This window comes from Nomascus leucogenys, chromosome 20 (assembly GCF_006542625.1).
Source record: "Nomascus leucogenys isolate Asia chromosome 20, Asia_NLE_v1, whole genome shotgun sequence".
Classification (NCBI taxonomy): domain Eukaryota; kingdom Metazoa; phylum Chordata; class Mammalia; order Primates; family Hylobatidae; genus Nomascus; species Nomascus leucogenys.
In genome coordinates, this window is record NC_044400.1 from 8370225 (window position 1) to 8390901 (window position 20677).

Genomic DNA, 20677 nt, shown 5'->3' on the forward strand with positions numbered 1-20677 from the left:
AAACTTTAATTTTGCCTCAATTGTTCTACAAGTATTAGATGCCCATTTAATATCTGTCGATCAACTAGTCCAGACAGTTGACTCAATTCTTCAGTGCACCTTATGTGCAAAATGAGCTGAGAAAATATTCTTTAGAATTAACATTGATAGCTCCCAGTTCTAGTCCACAGGAACACAAGGAACCAAAAGTTAAATATTCTGAATGCAGAAGTTGTTGGGCAAACAAGAATTAAGGTTTTTGGCTCAGTTTTAAGTCAAAGTTGGTGTTAGATTTGTATGGACCACTGATTTGAAACAGTAGGACGCCAGCGTATCTGGAATATTTAAGAGAGCCCCCTGTTGGTTAATCTTAGAAATGTCTTCGGATTCCTTTCTGACCAGACACATTTAAACATAGGAAATCGGCCCTGTGATTAAAAGTGATTTGAGATGGGGGCAAAGTAAGCCTCTGTATGTCATTTATACCATTTTCACAATAAAATATGTTCAAAAACAGTCATTTAATTTTCAGTTTTAAAGGATATAAAAAGACAATACTAATCTCCAACAAATGTAAGCAATGTTGGAAATATTTTAAATAGAATTAGACTAAAAAGTAAATGTGTGCATATTACAGTGGGATTCCTTAGGGGTTGGGAGTGATTGCTATATTGAGAGTAGTGCTTTGCAAGGGCTGCTTTTTTTTTTTTTTTTTTTTTTTGAGACGGAGTCTCGCTCTGTCACCCAGGGTGGAGTGCAGTGGTGCAATCTCGGCTCCCTGCAACCTCCACCTCCTGGGTTCAAGTGATTCTCCTGCCTCAGCCTCCTGAATAGCTGGGATTACAGACATATGCCACCACGGCCAGCTAATTTTTGTGTTTTTAGTAGAGAGGGGTTTCACCGTGTTGGTCAGGCTGGTCTCAAACTCCTGACCTCGTGATCTGCCTGCCTCGGCCTCCCAAAATGCCGGGATTACAGGCGGGAGCTACTGCGCCCGGCCCTCTTTCATTTTTCTACATCCAATTTCTGGCTGAATTTGTAAAGAGAATAAAATTATTTTCTCATGCAATCAAGCAATGGCCCTTTTCACTGGTAGACATATTCCAGGACTTTAGAAATAAAAAATAATAATATTGGACGCAAATGTTATTCCTTTCCAGCTAACATAATTTTTTTTTAAAAGTAAACATCAGCTTCTCAAGGGAGATTTCGATTTGAAGACTGTTTATTATATCATTTGAATAGGACTAGACCTGGCCTTTTGACTTTGAACCACTACCAAATTTCAGGCTGTGAGGAAATTGTTCTACATTTCCTGACAAATTGAGTTAAGCAGACATTAAGTGGGCTTTAAGAAAACAAATGGCCATCTTTATCACAGGTGGACACTGATGGCTTAATGGGGCCTGGGCTGATTGTATCACTTCTAATGGCTTGACGGGAAGCATTAGGGTTTTTGCATAAAGAACTGGCATTGCGAACCCTGCTAACACAGACCTGTCAAGCGCTCTGTATCCCTTTGTGCACGGAAGCAGATGTTTGTATGTATACTATGAACTGGCATTAGAGCAAGCGACAGATGCCTGTATGAATGCCAGGTTTGTGAATTTTTACAGCAGGAGCATGTTCTGAGGAAGTGCAGCCCTGCCCTCTATCATAGGTAATTCCCAATGGAACTTGCTAAATCCCAGCTATGTTTTCATTATTTGGCTTTCCTAGCAACTGGATGAATGTGTCTATCCTGAAAATGCAAGATGAGAGCCCTACCAAATTCTTACAGATTTGCAAATAGCTCGACTGTGTTTTGAACTTGGACTTTCCAGGCCGTGCTTTTGCACTGTAATCACAACCAACTTACTCAGAGGAGCGGGTGGTATTATAGCTCTCTAATTAAAACTTACTTCGATGTTGATCTGTTAGGCCTCCCCCATGGTTGTCCTACATGCCCACCCCCTACTCCCGAGCAAATGCAACTTCGGTGTGGAGGTTTGCTTTCCTGCAACATTCAAAACTTACATTCTAGTTGTCTGTCAACAATAGAAACAGGTAGCTTGCAGTCCATTAAACAAACACAGTGCCCCCCTCACTTTTATTTGACATTTTATTTGGCTGTGACAAATGAGCAGCAGTTGGATTATAACATAATTTGTCTTGTCTTTATTACCAGCACAAAGGACACCATTCATTAATTATTCTGCCGTTGCAGCTTAACACTGACTGGAAAGGTCTCTCTTCGGACAGATGGCGGGGACGATGTTATTTATATCAATCAGCCAAAATCCTCAACAAGGATTACTGTTCCTGAGACTACAATGATTTATTTCTTTTTACCTCACCCTCCCTCAACCCCTACTGCTTTCAGAGATTTCTCTATAAAAACGAAATTTGATGGGAATCTTAAAGCAAAGCCATATTTAACCTGTTAGCTTGCAAAACAACATGCATGCTACATCAGTTTAACTACATGACATTAGCTGCATATTTTTTAAGCTGCTCGGGGTTTTTTGATCTTCCATTCTAGAGAGAAAGATTAACTGAAGGTCTCGGGGCAGCAAGTTCAGCAGAAGTTTGCCTCTTCTGTGACATTGTATTGCTGTGGCCCATGGGACCCCCCAATAAGGATATTATTCTGTCAAGATTTTTTGTTTTTGTTTTTGCTGAGATGAGATGATCCATCCTATTTCAGAGTCCAGAAGACTTTCTGCAAGATCAGCTAGGGTATTGGTTAAAACAAAAAGAACCACTAAAACCCCAAAAAAGCAGAAACAAACACCCTTAAGCCCCTGTCTAAACTGGAATCAAATGAAATGAGTGAAGGACGTCCTTTGATTTCTCCTGGATCCACATTTATATTCAGTGGCACAAGGTGGTTATCAGGGTGGTAGTGTGTAGTGGATGATTTACCTTGCTTATTTTGTGTTAACGATTCTGTCCAATACATGCTGATCAAGCACTAATAAAAGACTAGACCAAACCCAGATGTGACATTCTTGTACACATTTTTCAATAGTACTTCTGAGATGTGGCCATTTGTCCAATTAAAATCTTTAGGAGATAAATATGTGCAAAAAAGTGTACAGATTATTGAGGCTAAGACACTGGAAGTTTTTTTTTTTTTAAGTTTTCTTCTTCAATATAATAAAATAATGCAGAAAGTTTTTTGTCTTCGGAAATTATTGGTATAACCTTGCTATCCTGATTAGTTTGCAAATATTAAAAGTCCCATCAAGACAAATATCAGCAACATGCAAATACCCTTGCAGGTTGTGATTAAGATTTTAAATGTATCCTTTTGCTTTTAGTTAATGAAAAACAAAGTCTTGGAGGATCTAAGTTGTAATTTATTAAACATGAAAGGCTCCTTGATGAAATATAGAAATGAGATATATTTTGCATTTCAAAGATTTAAGCTGACAACTTACTTGCATGCAAATAAGAGCAAGATTTGTAAAAATATTTGAAAAGAAATTATTCCTGAATGTACTTATTACAATAATGTGGCATGTAGATAAGAGAAACACACAGCATTAAAAGACATTCATTTCTCCAAAGTCTTAAAATTAGCTTCTTTCTGCCATTGTGTATTAATGTTCTTCTTCAGGAATGAAGCATATTAAAGAACTGAACAGAATTAGTAATAAATTTGTTAATTACAAATTTAAGCAACACAACTGTGTTGTTTTCCCAATATGTTTTTTTTTCAAAAGCAGAATTGCTAATGCATTTTAATCATTTATGTATAAACATTTGAGGATAAAATATTCTGAAGTTTATCAATTTCAAGAGCTGTTTATTTGCTAGCAAAATAGGCCACGTTATACAACATATATCTTATCATTTTTGCTCATCAAATCCCCATTTGCTGAATGCAAATTTCCCTGGTCTAAGTGCTCTTGCACCTCAATTTAAATGAATAATAGGATCGACTCTATTAAAATCAGTTTAAGGTTGCCATGGGTGACATATCAGTAGGGTTAAAATGAGAAAAAAAGGTCACAGAATCAGTCCTTACAACCTGTTTTTTATCATAATGAAGCATATGTAAGACTCGACGAAGGCTTAAATAACAATATGTCACTTAGGCAATACTTTAGTTTGTGGGTCTTCTTACAAAAAAATCCTTTTTTAACCACAATGTATTCCAAACAAAATAAACGTAAAATTATAGCGCCATCAATAACTCTGGGAATGTATTCAGTTGCACTGAAAATTAGAGAGTAAGCTCTTGTGCTATTACACCAGACTGGCAGATTGTGGATTTGTAAAAATAACAGAGAACTCCTCAGAAAAAGGAGAAGTGGGTAGGTTTGCTGCAGTAAATCTCTTCTTATAAGGATCCATCTAGGTGCTATAATCAAATTAACAAAGCATATAGGAAGTAAACTCAAATACTTCATCTGAGAAAAATTTTGTGTCCTCTGCTAATGAGACTGAAGGATTATTCATGTAGCTATTGGTAAGTACTGAAACACCAGCACCAGACTTGGAAGGTATCCTGGAGCAAAGCTTTTGGTTGTAGTTTTAGGCTTTTGAAAGCTGAACAAGCAAGACTTTGGGGCTGCTGGAATGTGTGTGTGCGTGTACATATATATATATATATGTGCGTGTGTGTGTATACACACGCACACACACTCATACATGTGTATGCATGTATATATGTAATCATGTTTTTGCATTTTCACATTTCTAAAGTCAATTATATTTCTTAAAGTCACATTCAATGCAGATTTTATATTATTTATGATTCTCATTTGGCTTTCACAGAATCACATTTTTGTTATAAGTGTTATAATTCCTATCTTTTTTTAACCTGCAATAAAAGGAAAAAAAAAATCTCCTTATTTGCTAAGGTTACAGTGTTAGTTTAATTTTCATAGAAGCGGTGGAATATTTTGAAGTGAGTAACATTTACCAAGTCATTAGTTTTATGCAAACTAGGAAGGAAGATGAAAGAAAAAAAATTATCAATTATTTATAGATTGTTAAAACGTATCTTAGTGCACTGCTACTGTATAGAAATGACAATTAGCCAAACTTACCTTCTTTAATTAATAATGCATACATTATGCTCTTTGGGCAACTAATCACCAGCTCTACAAATTTGTTTGACACTGTTGAAGATACCTATCACATGGGTTAAAAAAAGAACAATGCTCTACCAGCTGCAGTCAACTTTTAGCCTTCTAGCATTACTTAAAATGCTGTAGCAGTTCCAAGGAGCAAAATGGTGGTCCTGTAGCTGCTTGACACTATGAATAGGGCACCAAGCTGCAGAGTGCTGCCTGCCATGCCTCTGGCACCAAAGAATGCATTCTTTATCTCAAATTGCTTACTTAGAGACAAAACACCTCGATTTCTATCTCCTGTGTTAATTTCTGTAATCTTAGAGTGAAAAATTCTTGCAGGTAAATTGGTCCTGTTGCTTTAAAGCCGCATTGACCATATTGTCTGAACAAAAATAGGACCACATGGTTGGATAAAAGGAAGAACTATGTGAAAACTGAACTATTTATAGAGAATCTGGATGAATGGTCACTATGCTTACCACAGAAAATTCCCATCAAACCTGTGATGAAGCCTTTGTGGCCATGACTCTCCACAAACTTATTTTTAATAAAACAGAAGCATTTATCCATAGTAGTTTTAGGACTGGAAGGAAATGTCAAGACAAATTTTCAAAGAAATTTGCCTGTCTCTGCATCTTTCCGTACTTTAAGGACTGCAAATCCAGTCTCCTCATTTTACCCACAAATCTGAAGGCGAGGGCAGCTACTGGTAAGTTTGCAAAAGTTTCACATATGCCACTAAATTAACATAAAGGCCCAGGGATTCTATTTCTCAGAGGTCACTAAAGCATAGTATCATATTGAACTGCATACTTAAGTGGTCAACAAACCAACTGACATTGGGACCAGGTAGACACTCAGCTGTCACTGATTTCCCCCTAGAGTCACACACACCACAATGAGGTGGCAGCTTGTAGCGTTTGGAAGGGGAAATGAGACTGGTGCAGCTCCATCACATATGGTGTTTAACAGACTACACTTCCCATTTGCTCCTTCGAAAGGTGTGCATTTTCAAGGGATAATGCCAAGTGTTCTTTGTGCTATGGTGTCTTTGCACTGAAAGGTGATGTGTCTGACACATTTTGGCAGGCTACTATGAAGAGATTTAGAATTTTCTACTGACTTTCACTAAGATTTCAGAGAATAGGATTGTCCCTTATCAAAGGTAGTAATCTGTCTTTTGGGGGGGATAGGATCACAGTTCTTGAGTGAACTGAGAAGCATGGATTTTTATTGATAATATTACTCACTGCCCTGCAAAATTTCTGTTTTGTTGCTTTTTATGTAAACATATACTGACTAGTGGCTCTGCCACCTATGCAGGCTTATCATTTTAAGGAGATTTGGAATTAGCGCTTTGAAATGTGGGTACGGGAAAACTAGAACGTGTCTCTCTGGTGAAACCACCTTCTCTTTTTCAGCTGTTTTAAATGAAATGCAGACTAAGAGTCAGGGTAAATGCAAGGGCCATGGAGGCCCAAGAGAAGAACCAATTCTACATGTAAACCGAAGAAAATTTTTATTTCTATCATGAACATTGGGTATCTCCCCACCCACCATTTAGAAGGATTTCTGTTAGCCTTTTGTGAAAGATTGCTCTCATTTATTTAACTCATGCCACATGGCTTAGCTCCATAACCAGTATAGGGTTACTAGAGATTAAAAGGAAATCCATTTTGTATCTATGGAAATACCAAGCTGGAATTTAAGCTACAATTGCTGCAAGTTTTCCACATTATTGTATAGAATTGCTAGATTTATTAATGCTGGGCATTCTTCAACTACCCCATGTTTTGCCCTGGTCAATGGTTACCTGTCAAAATGCAGAACAATTTTTCAATAATATTCTGTGCTACAGAGAAAAATATTGTGTGGATTTTTTCCATGTTTTTGTTTGTTATAAGCTGAGTATTTGCAATAATTTATGGAAAGTCTTGGAATTATAAATATTAAGGCACTGCCAAATGATTTAACTATTCCTCCATGGCAAATTGTCTTTAAACACTACTATTTTTTTCCTTTTTTTTTTTTTTATCATTTACTTATGGACCAGAAACACTTGCAGGCTCTTGCCCCTGGCCTTCTGTGAGAATGTTAGTTAGCAATGCTCATAAAAACTCAATTCATCAATGTGAACATAATTTGCTATGAACAGAAAGCTCACAAAAGGGTGAATTTGTCAGATAGACAGGTGGCCTGAGATCTCTCCCTGATACTGAATGATATGAATAATAGATTCTGGTAAATGTATGCCAAGACTTGAGCTGTAAACACAGCTGCCTCCATTCCCTTCCAGAAAAACAGCTTCGAGGACGAAAGCACAGGAACCACGGTTCCACCTGAGGACCTAAGCTTGCACACACACACACACACACACACACACGCAAGCACGCATGCATGCACCCCCTCATTCAAGAAATAAACAACACTATAAAAAAGGACAGAGTTTGAGGAATCTTCATGCTTTTCTGTTTCTATGAGAAAGACATTTTCAAGCTATCTTGGGCAGAGGAGACTAGATAGAGATGAAAAAGGAAATAGAATTTCCTAATGGCTCTGGTTCTATATTATTCAAATGTCTTGTTTTATAAAACACAAAAATCAACAGAGCTAATAAACTTTGCAATATTATAACTCCTGTTTTATAATGAGCAAAAATAAGAGCAGGTTGACTCTGCAGAAGCACTGTGCTTGAAATCATTCTAGTAATTCATGGCTATTTGTCTTACGGGTTATTAAGTATTTATTAAGGTTCAAATGTAATGTAGCCTTTTCTCCAATTTACTCTGAACTTTAAAAATCTGTTTTGCAAATTGTTTTCCAGGTAATGCACAAACCCACTTAAGAGCCGAATCCCAGGATTTTTGAAGATTCTGGTTGAGTGCAGCTTATTTTTTTTTAGCCTTTGTGGATACTGGTGCACATAGGTTGACCTATTCTGATAGCATTTATGATTGACTTTTCTAATCAACTAGCAAAGATATTGGATCAGACTTTCCTACTTACTACAGCAAAGCAGCGTTTCTTAAAGTAGAATACATATATGTTATTGGCGGCATAAGAGACAAATTTAATGGTTAGTTTAATGCATATTTAAAAAGCCATAAGTAACACTAAAAAATGTACGCTTTCATAGATATTATTGCTTAGGATAAAGCTGAATATATAAGTATAAAAGTCATTTGCTTTTAGGAAAAATAATTAACATTGATACTACTGAAAATATAATCAGCGAAGTTAGCATATGGATCAATGAAGTTTGGGAAACTTGACAATCTCTTTCCAAACCCCAAAATCACATAAATGATCTTATCAAAAGTAATTAGGATCACAGAGCCACAGAATATAGAATCATGACATTTTTAGACTTGGAGTAGACCTTGGAAAACATTCTGTTCTCTTCTCTAATTTTATGGATGTAAAAACTATGATGCAGAGGGATTAAGTGAATTGACCAGGACACCTCTGTAGTTTTGGGCAGAGATGAAATTAGAAACCAGGGCTTCTCACAGGCTAATGCTCGCTGTTGTGAGGAAGAAAGGAACAAACTCGGAACTGTTGGCATCACTTCCCATTCACTTATAATTCTAGAATTATAATTCTATAATTCTGAATATTCCCCTCTAAGGAACGCTTTTTTCTTGACTCTTTATTGACAAGAAAATTTCTAAAACTACTTGCTAGTATTTATTTTGGCTTTCTCGAGGTGCATACTCCAAATAGGAGTTAAGCTTGGTTTAAAAGAAAGTAAGGGTTTCAAAGTGTAGAGGCAAAGATATTCTTCCTCTTTTGGTTCTTCTCTCTTTTCTTTTTCTTTCTGAGACAGGGTCTTGCTCTGTCACCCAGGCTGGAGTGCAGTGGCATGATCACAGCTCACTGCAGCCTCCATCCCCCCAGGCTCAGGTGATTCTCCTTTCTCAGCCTCCCAAGTAGCTGGATTACAGTCATGCACCACCATGCTTGGCTAATTCTTATGTTTTGTATAATAGACACAGGGTTTTACCATGTGGCCCAGACTGGTCTTAGACTCCTGGGCTCAAGTGATCTGCCTGCCTTGGCCTCCCAAAGTGCTGGGATTACAGGCATGAGCCACCACACCTGACCTCTTTTGGATTTTCATAAGAAAGCATCTCTTCCTTTTTTTCACATGACTTTCTGCCTTTTATTGTGTATCAGTTGCACACATTGTCTTTTCCCTATCAGACTGGTAGAATTTTGCATGCAGGTGCTACATGTTATGTATCTTTGATTTTTAAAATTTCTTAGCTCATTGTCTTGCATGTGATAAGTACTCAATAACTTCATGATATGAAGGCACAAATGAATTCAATTCCTCAAATTCCTGGTCTGTGGTTCCATTAAATACAAAGGTTATTTCATCCAGTCCAATCAAATCAAATCCATCAAATATTTAAAGCTTTTAAGTAGTACTTGATCTAAATTAGAGAATGTTCTAGGTGCTATGGGTGGCAGAGATAGTGAGCAGAGTTTAGCCTTTTAGCCACACCAACTAGGAGGGGTGATATGACACAGATATAATTAAAATGCAAGGCACAGGAAAATGGTACAAATTTCTATGGGTATTTGAGGAAGAAAAATATATCTTTCTGGGAAAATCCAGAAAAGTTGTATGCAAGTAGGGGTGAGGGTTCCAACAACCAAGGAGTCTTGTTTCATTCCCTACACCAATGTCTAAAGATAAATAAAACAATACACATTCCATGGTTGCATTCATGATTCAGTTAACAGATACACTAACCATGTATTCCAAAACATTTGCTGTTCACCACACATAAATCCCTGAGCAAGCTCATCAGGTCTGGATTCCCTAGTTCATCTCTTTTGCTTTAAGCCTAATTAACTGGCACTCTGGGTCAATATTAGAATTACTGGAACCATGAAGATTCACAATGAATGGGATGAGTACTGGAACCATGTATGATCAAAACACAATAACATACTGAAACATACCATAAATGGTCTTTCAATCACTTCCTTTTTTTGTTTGAAGTAAAATTGAGGGGATAACCACACACTGAAATGCACAAATCTTAAATATACAATTTAATTATAGGCACACCTCATTTGACTATACCTTGCTTTATTGCACCTTGCAGATTTTGCAGATATTGCCGGGGTTTTTTGTTTGTTTTCCAAATTGAAGGTCTGTGACAACTTTGGTCGAGCAAGTCTGTTGGCACCTTTTCTCCAGCAGTGTGTGCCCATTTTGTGTCCCTGTGTTACGTTTTGGTAATTCTTGCAGTATTTCAAACTTTTTCATGATTTTTCTATCTGTTATGGTGATCTGTGTTTAGTGATCTTGGATGTTACTATTGTAATTGTTTTGGGATGCCGCAAATTGCACCCATATGAGACAGCAAACTTAATAAATGCATGTGTTCTGACTGCTCCACTAATGGGTCATTCTCTTGTCTCTCTCTCTTCTCAGGCCTCCCTATTCCCTGCAGCATAGCAATATTAAAATTAGGCCAATGAAAAAACCTACAATGACCTCTAAGTGTTCAAGTCAAAGAAAGAGGTGCGTGCTTCTTTTCCTTTAAATCAAAAACAGAACATGATTGAGCTTAGTGAGGAAGGCATATTGAAAGCCAAGATGGGTCAAAAGCTAGGTTGCTTGTGCCAAAGAATTAGCCAAGTTGTGAATGCAAGGGAGACAAGTTCTTGAAGGAAATTAAAAGTGCTACTCCAGTGAACACATGAATGATAAGAAAGCAAAACAGCCTTCTTGATGATATGAAGAAAATTTGAGTGGGCTGGATAGAAGATCAAAGCAGCCACAACATTCCCTTAAGCCAAAGCATAATCCATAGCAGGACCCTAACTCTCTTCAATTGCATGAAAGCTGAGAGAGGTGAGAAAGTTGCAGAAGAAAAGTTTGAAGCTAGCAGAGGTTGCTTCATGAAGTTTTAAAAAGGAAGCTGTCTCTACAGTGTAAAAGTGGAAGGTGAAGCAGCAAGTGCTGACGTAGAAGATGCAGCAAGTTATCCAGAAGATCTAGCTAACATACTTGATGATGGTGGCTACACTAAACAACAAATTTTAAATGGAGATGAAACGTGTTATATTAGAAGATACTATTGAGAACTCTCACAGCTGGAGAAGAGAAGTCAATGCTTAGCTTCACAGCTTCAAAGGACAGGCTGGCTCTCTTTGTTAGGGGTTAATGCAGCTGGTAACTTTAAGTTGAAGCCAGTGCTCATTTACCATTCCAAAAATCCTAGGGCCCTTCCAAATTATGTTAAATCTACTCTGCCTGTGTTCCATAAATTCAACAACAAAGCCTGGATGACAGCATATTTGTTCGTAGCATGGTTTACAAATGTTGAAGCCCTCTGTTGAGACCTACTGCTCAGAGAAACATCCCTGTCAATGTATTACTGCTCTAATGGAGGTGTACAAGGAGACCGATGTTGCTTTCATGCCTGCTGACACAATATACATTCTGCAGCCCATGGATCAAGGAGTAATTTTCAGTTTCAAGTCTGATTATTTAAGAAATACATTTTATAAGGCTATGGCTGCCATAGATAGAGTCCTCTGATGAATGTGGGCAAAGTAAATTGAAAGCCTTATTGAAAGGATTTACCATTGTAGATGCCATTAAGAACATTCATGATTCATAGGCAGAGGGGCAAAATAGCAACATCAACAGGAGCTTGGAAGAGGTTGACTCCAATTCTCATGGATGACTTTGAGGAGTTAAGACTTCAGTGGAGGAAGTGACTGTAGATGTGGTGGAAATAGCAAGAGAACTAAAATCAGAAGTGTAGAGCCTGAAGATAAATGACTAATTTGCTCAGATCTCATGACAAAACTTTAATGGCTGAGAAAGAAAGTGGTTTCTTGAGATGGAATCTCCCCTGGTGAAGATACTGTGAAAACTGTGGAAATAACAACAAATGATTTAGAATATTACATACGCTTGGTTGATAAAGCAGTGGCAGAGTTTGAGAGGATTGACTCCAATTTTTAAAGCAGTTCTACTGTGGGTAAAATGCTATCAAGCGGCACTGCATGCTGGAGCAATTTTTTGTGAAAGGAAGGGCCCATGATGTAGCAAATCTATTTGTTGTCTTATTTTAAGTAATTGTCACAGCTACCCCAACCTTCAGCAACCCCCCACCCCGATCAGTCAACGACCGTTAACATGGAGGCGAGACCCTCCACCAGCGAAAAGATTATGACTCACTGAAGGCTCAGATAACCATTAGCATTTTTAAGCACTAACACATTTTAAAATCAAGGCCTGTACATTGTTTTCATAAACATAATGCTATTGCATACTTAATGGACTACAGTATAGTATAAACGTATCACTTATATGCACTGGGAAACCAAAAAATTTGTATGACTCACTTTGTTGCAATATTCACTTTATTGGGATAGTCTGAAATTGACCCCAGAATCTCTCTGGGGTATGCCTGTAAGTTTTGACAAATGTAGGCCCTCACATAACCAACACCAGTTGAGTTACAGGACATTTTTCTCACCCTGAAATTTCCTGCATACATCTTTCCAGTCAATCTCCATCTCCCTCATATGCAACTATTGTTCTGATTTTAGTCATAGATTAATTTCACTTATTCTTGAATGTTTTATAAATGGAATCACGTAGGTATATACTTTTTTGTGTCTGGATTCTTTAGCTCAAGAGAAAATCTTAACGATTCATCCATATTGTAGTCTATAGAGGCAGTTCATTATTTTTGAGTGCTCTGTGTAATTTGTTGACAAATCTACCTTTGGATGAGCTTATGAATCATTTTTCAGTTTTTGGCTATGACGAAAAAAGCTTGTGGATTCTGGTACAAGTCATTTTGGTTGACAAATGTTTTCATTGCTCTTGAGTATACAATTAGGAGAAGGATTTTGGGGTCATGGATTAGGAGCATGTTCAATTTTTAAGACACAGATGCTTTTCTAAAATGATTGTACCATTTTATACTCTCATCAGCAATGTACAAGAGTTCCAGTTGCTCATTATTTTCACCAATATTTGGTGTTAATAGTCTTTTTAATTTTAGCCTTTTTGGTGGGCATAAACTCATATCCCATTGGGATTTTAATTTTTATCCACTGATGACTTTTAATATCAAGAAACTTTTCATGTGTTCATCGATCGTTTGTATATCTTCTTTCTGAAGGACTATTATTCTTTTCCCCATTTGTATAGGGTTGTTTGACTTTGTCTTATGAATTTGCAGGATATATATATATATATATACATACACACACACACACAATATAAGGCCTTTGTCAGATATTTGTGCTATGAACATGTTCTCCCAACTTATGGCTTGCCTTTTCATTTTTTTTAATGGTGACTTTGTAAAATCCAATTTAATTTATATTTTTACATTAAGATTGTGGTAGGCCGGGTGTGGTGGCTTACACCTGTAATCCCAGCACTATGGGATGCCAAGGCAGGTATATCACTGGAGGTCAGGGGTTCGAGACCAGCCTGGCCAACATGATGAAACCCTGTCTCTACTAAAAATACAAAAATTAGCTGGGCATGGTGGCACACTCCTGTAATCCCAGCTACTTGGTAGGCTGAAGAAGGAGAATTGCTTGAACCCAGGAGGCAGAGGTTGCAGTGAGCCGAGATCATGCTACTGCACTCCAGCCTGGGTGACAGAGTAAGACTCCGTCTGAAAAAAAAAAAAAAAAAAAAAAAAAAAAGATTGTGTTATGCCCATAAACGTGCTTTCCATGTCTTTGCATACTTCATAAGTCTCAAAGGTAGTCTACACTCTGTTTTTTTTTCTAGACACTATATAGAATTGAATATTACATTTAAGTTGTCTCAAATTAAACGCTGCATATGTTGTAAAGTAAGAATCAGTAAGAATCAAGTTCTTTTTTTTTAAATTTATTACCAATATTGAATCTTCCCCATGCTGTAGCATCAAGTGTGCCCAGGTGGAAAGCTGGCACAGTCATGGGGCTCGTATTGTGTGGTTCCCTTTTCTTAATTTTTCAATATAATTATTAATGCCTCTTATATTGTGTCCAACTTTATAGCTCTTTAGGAGGGAAAGTTTATTAGCAGACACTCTATTATGGAGAGAAGTAAATACTTCCTTTCTGACGTATTTTTTTAACTCAACTTTTCAGTAATTCTTGAAAGTACAGGAATGCAAAATTGTTGTGTCTCAATAACTTCTTGATTTGCTCGCTTATTCAAACTATAGTTTAAATCAACTCTAAATTATGTGCTTTACCATTGTCTTTGGATATATCTACTGGTGGCAAAGCAAATAATGTGGAAATTCATTTTATTTAACTTATTCTCAGACTAGAGTGTGACAAGGTTCCAAGGCAAGTGGAGGAGGGCCCAATCTCATACTGGACTGCCTTTTTGGGCCAGACTTCCATTTTACATGTATCAGTGGACCTGAGTTTAGTTTCTGCCACTTTTTATTAAATTGAACCAGTTTAACTTGAGTGCACAGTTTTGCTAAATTTTGAAATCAAAATTTATCACAGATATTATGTGATAAAGTGTATCACAAAATATCTGTAGTGACATCCATTAGTTAACATTGTTTGAGTCCTCTATTATGCGTTTATGGGCATTTGTCTCATATTTGGGCTCTTTACATCCATGAATTGTGATAGTTCTTTGTATTCTAACAATGAGCCACTTTATGGGTTTTTGTCTGTCATTTATGTGTGTTTTTATGTTCCACTTAGATTTTTTTTTTATATCTGAGAACCTCAGTTTACACTGAAGCCCACCTCAGGTAAGTCTGCCTAATACTGTATCTCAATGCTTTAGTTTTACCAGACCTTAATGACTTTATATCTTATACCTCTCTTGAAGTGAAAATCTACCAATTTGTTCCAAATAATGTAGGTCATGTACCTTTATGTAGGTAAAATATTCTTTTTATTAAAGCAGGCATGACAGGACCTAAGTTATAATTACTGATATGTTTCTAAAATTTATTAACAATGGGCATTTCATAGCACCAGGTACACACTATTTGTCTGTTTTATACGTAAAACTTTCTGTAAAGTTCCTATTATGGAACCTGAATACATCAAGAATAGACTTGAATAGATCAAGAGTGACAATTCTCTTATCTTCAGCTTATAAGAGGACAGTGCAGGCTGGACTTCACAGTAAGCAACTGTTATGAAGCTACCTATATGGATATTCTACATTATATTTAAAGGAATACATAAAGACAATCAAAAACTTTACAAATAATGTGTTAGGAGACAGTTGAATATGCTGAATAATGAAGTCTTTAAAGATTATACAGAGATAGGGATAAATGATGGGTAACTGGATTTCATGAAAGTACCTCCAGCAAAACTAACTGAAGGTACAGTACAGCTGTAGGTTGTTTTTCATGTTCAATAATAATGACCCACCTAAAGATCATTCCTGAAGTAAATGAAATGACTTTTTTGCCACTCTTTGTTTAATTGGACACCTATAAGTGTGTTATTTGCTTAAACACACTAAAATTTTGCAAAGATAAAATAATATCTAAAATAATCTCATCTAAGATGTCCATAAAGATGAAGTTCTTTAGTCAAATCAATAATCCTTCACTTTTCTCACCAAAGGCAAAATTATCTCCTAAATCAAGAATGATGCACTGTAGCTAACTCCTCTGATGTGTCGAAAAGAGCCATTGTTCATGACAGAGTCTAAGGAGCTACTCTTTCAGGCAGCCACTCAAGTAGAAATACTCAGAGTACCATACATGCATACCTAGAAGCAAATCCCCCACCGATATAAAAAAAAAAACTAATTAAAAAAGCCTAACTTTTGAACCACCAAATCAAAATAATAGTTTTGCAAAAGGACCCCTTCAAAAGAAAACCTAAAGCTGCGTCTTCATTGCATTGTGTTGCATGAACCTTGTTCATACTAACGTTCAACTGTTGTTCAACCAGTAACATAGACTATGTTATTTAGCTTTCTGACACATCATTTTCTCAGTTGGTTGGTATGCCATTAGCACATTTTCTCAAAGAAATATAACTACAGAAAGGAGGTAGCGTAATGAAAGCCAGAAGAACAAATGAGTATTTCCGAGAGAACTTTTTCAGTAATTTCTGCCAATAGCTTTCTTTGTCCTTAGCCTGTTGTTTAGCCTCAGTTCAGTGCATCAATTCACCTGCTGATTAAACAGAGATAAAGTGTTCATGTTTGGAGACCCACAATATGCAAAGCAATTATTTTCCTCAAAATATATACTTAGAAAGAGTTTTACATATAAAACACAGTTTTCCTGTAGATTTAACAGGCCAGGGCTGGTTCTGTTGCCTGCAGTGGACCTGATGTTGGGCTGAGAGACAATGAGGACTTGGGTAGATGTTACTGGGGCACAAAAAGAAATTTGGTCTAAGGTGGTAGGGTGGATTTGAATGGTGAGGTGTTCACCACCACTGGCTGAACAATACAAAGAGCAGGTTGCCAACAGAGGCTTCTGGTCTCCAGTGACCTATCGGGTCCCTTACTCTGTCAGGCTGTGAACCCTCTGGAACACGGGGTATGCTGCTGTGAAGTAATTGGCACGGGTGGGCAGAGTGCACTTAGGTAGATCCCTGATCTTCTGCATCCTTTGCACTGCCTTGTTGCTGGGCAAAAGTCTGAGTCATCAGTCTCACTGATCTTCGGACCCAGATTTTGTCATCTGGCCTGGCTCAACGTCCAATATAAGATATGATATGTTTTACACAGAAAATATGTTGATACCAAGAAAAAATACAGTAGCACTAGAAATACAGAGAAACAGGTGAGGTCTTTTCATTATGAGGGGAATAAAAGTAGAAGAAGATATAAATAAAGATGGCTGAAATGTGGCTGGGAGCAGAGATGGGGTTTGCCCAAAGGATGTTGAGAAGCAGCAAGAGCTTTTTTGTATGGGGTCTGATTCTTAGAGTTTTCAAGCCTCTTCTGTCTATTCCATGGTACTTTATGGACTGCCATGCTGGGGCTCAATTCCTCCCTGGTGTCTGAAGTCTGCCTTTACCTTAAGCACTAATGGGCATTTAAGAAACCCTAGTCTACATGCCTTGCACACACAGCTTGAACAGGATGCTACCCTTGCTGCTTGTGTCAGTCTAAACTTAACTTCAGCATGATACACTGGACTTCCACTTGGTCTCCTTTTGCCTCCATTTTGGTGTTAGTTCTCAGATCAGATATATCCTGGCTCCCTCCATACTGGAGCCCTGTGGCCATCTCCCTGTCCTTCAGGTCTGAGAACTCTCATTTTCCCAGACTAGCAGAATACCCTGAGGCAAGTGTTTTGCTGGATTATAAAATATATCTTCTAGGATCTGAATGTTTGTGTTTCCTCAAAATTCGTATGCTGAAACCTAATTAGGTAATGGGATTAGTGCCTTTATGAAAGAGGCTCCAGAGAGCTGCCTTGCACCTTCCAACACTGTGGGGAGACAGCTAGAAGGTGTCATCTATGAACTAGGAAATGTAGTTCAACAAACCATGGCTGTTGCTATCATTACCTTTTAAAATTTCCACATGGTACCTATACTTGTGGCTGTCCTTCAAAGATCTGAGCCATAACATGGGAGGTTTGGTTTGTTCATTCATTAATTCATTCAATCTGCTGTACTCTAGGCACTGTTCTAGGCATTAGATCTAAGTTCGTGTTTTTCTCACTGGGTTCCATCTTGGTATAGGTAAGTGATTCATGTCCAGCTATGCCTCAAAATAGGAGACATGGGAGAGGTAATATAGTACAGTGGCTAAGGAAGCTGGCTTTGACATTACACAGGTGAAGTTTGAACACAAGCCTTTCTACTGGACAGCTGAATAAGGTAAATAACTTTTCTATACCTGAAATTTTCTTATCTGAAAAATAGAGATAATTATAGTATCTATCTCCTAGGGTTGCTGTGAAGTTTAAGTGGATACTTTTAGTGTGCTTAGATTAGTACCTGGTCCACAAACGCTCAATCAATGTTAGCTATAATTAAGGTTTTAAGGTTTAAGCTCAGGGGTCTGAGGCCTGATAGTTGTTTAAACTTTCAAGCTGGTTACCAATTCCAATATTAAAAAACAAAATTCTGACTCTTCTATAGAGAGAAGACTATTACTTTTAAATTATATTTTACTTTTAAATAAATTTAATTTTTCTCCCATCCTTCCTCTTTGGGAAATATTATTGGAACCAAATTTTGTGGTATAAATCAGAATAATTTCTGGCCTAGATCCTTAATTTGTGGAGAATTCTTCAAGAGGTTCATTGGGATTGTCTATGTATTTAGCTTCAGATGGAAAGCTGAAATTACTCATCAAAGGATTGCAATAAGAGTGATTTGAACCACAAGAATATCAGAACTTCAGGCTTCTCTAAGACAAGAAAATAACTGACAGATGAACTGAAGAAAAAGAAATGCGGTGACTTATTTAGAGTGAGATGGTCATGGAGGCTGTACAAAAAAGAAGAGTCAGAGAGAACAGGCTTGTCAAACAGCTAGTTACACTTGCAAACAAAGGACACAGTTTAAAGCATGGATTTTAGAAAGGAATGCTAGTCTCTCATTTGTATTTTCAGCTGGATCTGCATACATGGGTAGTATCACCACAATCGACGATGTCATCTTTGAATAGGGAGGAATAGAGACTCACACAGAGCTTGCACCAGGGAGATTCTACACACAGATGAACAATTCATTAGCCATTCAGAGCTGAAAGCTGCCGCCAAACTTTGTGCTGTATGCTGAAAACAATGCAATGATCAAAAAAAAGAAAATAGGATCAAGGCAGTGAGGTAACCCTTTAGGAAGTGATGGGAGTGTTACATCAACATATTGTCAAGATCCAGATAAATCTGAATATCTACACAGTACTTTCTATCCTATGAGATTTGAAACAGACTTCATTTCAGATTTGCGAACAGTGTTACCTAGTTCCCATTCTAACATTACTAAATCTACAAAACATGCTTCAACCCTTTCTCCTTCAACTTTTTTTTAAATTTGTTTCTCTTTTTAAAGACATGTATTTTTAAAAAATGTATTTTTACATGTGCATTTATTTTTTGAGACAGGGTCTTTTGCTCTGTCACCCAGGCTGGAGTGCAGTGGTGCAAACATAGCTCGCTGCAGCCTCAACTTCCTGGGTTCAGGTGATCCTTCCATCTCAGCTTCCTGAGTAGCTGGGACAACAGGCACATGCCACCAAGCCTGGCTAATTTTTGTATTTTTGGTACAGACAGAGTTTTACCATGTTGCCTAGGCTGGTTTCAAACTCCTGAGCTCAAGCAATCCACCTTGGCTTCCTAAAGTGCTGGGATTACAGGTGGGAGCCACCGTGCCCTGCCATCAGTGTATTTTTTTTTTTCTGAAATTTTATAATAAGTTATCACAAATTATGATAAATTGCATTTTCCTGAAGATTAAATTAACAAACTTCCCTTGAGCACTTATTTTCAAGGAGTCATCATTTAAAATCTTATTTTCTTAATAAGAACACATACTCCTTAAGATACTTTTTTTGTACCCTTGTCTCTCTCCTCATTTATTCCTTCTCCTTCTATTCATAATTGGCATTAATTGAACATTCATTGTTTTATTAATCTATATAAAAACAACGTCACATTTCAGGTGTTTATCATGTAAGCAATGTTATATCGACTTAACATGTGGTAGGCAGAATAATAGACCTTCAATGATGATGGCCATATCCTAATCTCTGGAACCTATGAAAATGCTATCTTCGTGGCAAAGGGGACTTTGCAAGTGTGATTAAGTTAAGGACTTGGAGGTGAGGAGATTATCCCGGATTATTGGGGTGGGCCTGATCTGATCACATGGCTCTTTAAAAGCAAAGAAATCCTTGTTGTGGTCAGTGAGAGATATGAGAATGGAAGAATGTCAGTGAGATGCAACGTTGCTGGTTTTGAAGATGCAGGAAGCTGGCTATTCCCAATCTAGGGAATGTGGGAGGCCTCTAGAAACCGGAAAAGGCAAGAACACAGGTTCTCCCTAGAGCCTTCAGATAGAAACCCAGTTCTAAGAACACTCTGATTTTAACCCAGTGAGACCTGTGCCAGACTTCTAAACTACAGAACTGTAAGAAGTTGCTAAGTTTGTGGTAATCTGTTACAACAGCAATAGAAAACTAATAGAATGTGGGATGAGATACAACGAGGACACAGCCTTGTGTTATTTGCTGGCCATCACAAACTCTTTGTTGTTTGTACTCCTAGGTAAAAGGTCATTAATTAGGAGATTTATCTCAAGGAAACATACGGTAAGCTCAATCTTTTCTTTAAGCACATAGCCCTTACTTTTCAATTTATCATACTTGTACTCAAATCATGATGACCCCAGTGGAGATACATCACATGTACAGTTCATTGAGTTTTACACAGGTCTGTCGCTAAGTGAGTAATCTCCTGAAACGATCTCCTAATAATTCATAAAGTGTTCATTTTAGGGTTCATTCTCATTCTTACGATTTTTAAATAAAGTCTTGTTTCCAACCCTTTGATTCTTAGACAGGTTAAACCACTAACCCTGCTTTTAATCTGTCAGGGTACATTTCCCTTGGTTGGTTCCCATACATTTCCCTTGGTTGGTTCCCAAATTCTGCCAAAAAGTAGGGAACGTTGGTA

The 20677-nt window shown here is 37.4% G+C and overlaps 1 protein-coding gene across 1 annotated transcript in view; it reads right to left on the reverse strand.

Moving 5' to 3' along the window:
* ARHGAP15 (Rho GTPase activating protein 15) overlaps positions 1-20677 on the reverse strand; it is a 638539-nt gene that overhangs the window by 81943 nt on the left and 535919 nt on the right. The gene's annotated exons all lie outside the window — the stretch shown is intronic.